This window comes from Mesocricetus auratus, unplaced genomic scaffold, assembly GCF_017639785.1.
Source record: "Mesocricetus auratus isolate SY011 unplaced genomic scaffold, BCM_Maur_2.0 Super-Scaffold_100022, whole genome shotgun sequence".
Taxonomy (NCBI): domain Eukaryota; kingdom Metazoa; phylum Chordata; class Mammalia; order Rodentia; family Cricetidae; genus Mesocricetus; species Mesocricetus auratus.
Window position 1 is genome coordinate 27,958,208 of NW_024429203.1, and position 2,086 is coordinate 27,960,293.

Below are 2,086 nucleotides of genomic sequence, written 5' to 3' on the forward strand. Positions count from 1 at the left end.
AGATAGGTTCTTGGATGTTCATACCTATTGATCTTGTGGTGGGATTTCTTTTTCTTTGCCTAAATTCCTAGAATATTTCTACTATAATTTCACTGAGTAGATTATTTATATATACATATATTATCTCAGATCCTATTACACAGATTCTTAGGTTTGATCTTTTGATCATATCCCAGAATTCTTAGGAATTGTATTCATATCTTTTCTTAATCTTTGTAATGAATATAGCATTTCCTAGACCTCATTTTCCATCTCTAATATTCTTTCTCCTACTTGGTCTCCTGTTTTAGTGATGTTTCCCCTTGATTTTTTGTTTGATTCTTTTTTTTTTCATTTCCAACGTGTCTTCTGTCTTCTTCTTCTTCTTCTTCTTCTTCTTCTTCTTCTTCTTCTTCTTCTTCTTCTTCTTCTTCTTCTTCTTCTTCTTCTTCTTCTTCTTCTTCTTCTTCTTCTTCTTCTTCTTCTTCTTCTTCTTCTCTCTCTCTGTGTTTGTGTGTGTCTTCTTTCTGTGTGTCTGTTATTTCTCCCTCCACTCCTCCCTCCCTCTCTCTCCCTATGTGTGTATGTGTCAAAATGTTTGCTTTCTTTTTTGTTTGTAAACACACAAGACAGATGATTTGGTAAACAGTTACAAGTCACCCCAAGGGCCAAGTAGTGGATATCCAGTACCCAGCAGTAAGGTCAGAACAGTCTCCAACTCTCTCTTTCTCACTCCAGTAGAGTGAGCCCATCTCCTTGTTGCACAGGTTCTTTAACATTTCAGATGATGAAGCAGTTGGTGTCATCCATAAATTTCATGTACGACTGTTTACACTGTCCCTTTGAGCCAGTCCTGCCCAGTACTTTGGTGACCCTAGCCAGCTTGATGGGCTGCATGTGACTCATGTCCATGATGGCAATGATCTGGTCAAGGAGAGTCTACTCACATTTCTGACTTTCTCTTCTGTGATGCTGACTTTCTTGTTCACGTCCTGCACTAGTTTCCTTACTTTGTTTACTTGTTTGCTTATTTCCTCTTTGAAGCCACTGATCATGTGTACAAGCAGATTTTTGAATTTTTTTGTCTGGCATTTCAACCATATCTTTAGGTTTGGAAACGATCTTTTGAAGGTACCCTGTTGCCTTGATTTTTCATTTTCTATGTTTCTCTGTTGCAGGTTGTACATTTGTTGGCTGATGGATCTTTTTCAGCTCTATCTGGGGGGATTTTCTCAGTGAACAGCCTTCTCAGACAGCAAACTTTGATAACAGCAATAACAGAAAACTAAGTAAGATATAATGATAGATTCAAAAACCCTCTAAAAACCAGCTAGCCCATCACCAATGACCACAAAACGGAACATGAAAAAGTAATATAGAGTGTGATATGGAGTTAAAATTTTCTTAGGGTAAAGCAAAAAAAAATAAATAGACAAAATACGTGGGGGGGTTGAAGGGGACAGGCAAAGGAGAAAAAGAAATACAAAGCCAAGTTAAATAAAATAAAAGAATGGGCAAAGGAAGAACAAAGAAGACTGTTAGAAAGACAAAGAGAAAAATGATTGAATTTCACTGTACAGGAAAATATGTATGAGCACAATTAAATTAATGCAAACAAAGATAAAAAGGTAAAAACTCTTTTCTAAATACTCTTAAAAGTATAGTTTAAAGGAAAAAGAGGGGGTTGAATTTGGAGTGTGGCAGGTTCATTTTTCCTGAGATGAGACTCTTTTCTTTGTGTACTGGAGTCCTTGCCTGGCTACACACAGCTTTGCAGCCTGTGGGCTGGGCAGTCTCTCCCCAGCTCACATTGCCTGAGGTAGCCAGTGGAGCCTGCTTTCTCAGACTTCCAGGCCCCAAATTGTGACACAGAGACTTATTATTAATTATGAATGTTCAGTCTTATCTTAGGCTCGTCCAACTACCTTTTATAACTTAATTTAACCTGTTTTTCTTCATCTACTTTTTGCCTTGGAGCTTTTATTTTTACATTTATTTTTTTATTTTTATTTTGCATTCCAACCACAGTTCTTCCTCCCACCCCTCCTCTCGCCCCTTGACTCCTTCCTCTGCCCACCCTCCCATCCACTCCTCCTACAAGGTAAGG

The 2,086-nt window shown here is 38.0% G+C and overlaps 1 pseudogene; it reads right to left on the reverse strand.

Annotated features, from left to right (window-relative positions):
- Positions 1-681: 681 nt before the first annotated feature.
- On the reverse strand, positions 682-891 carry LOC101834445 (annotated as a pseudogene).
- Positions 892-2,086: the final 1,195 nt, after the last annotated feature.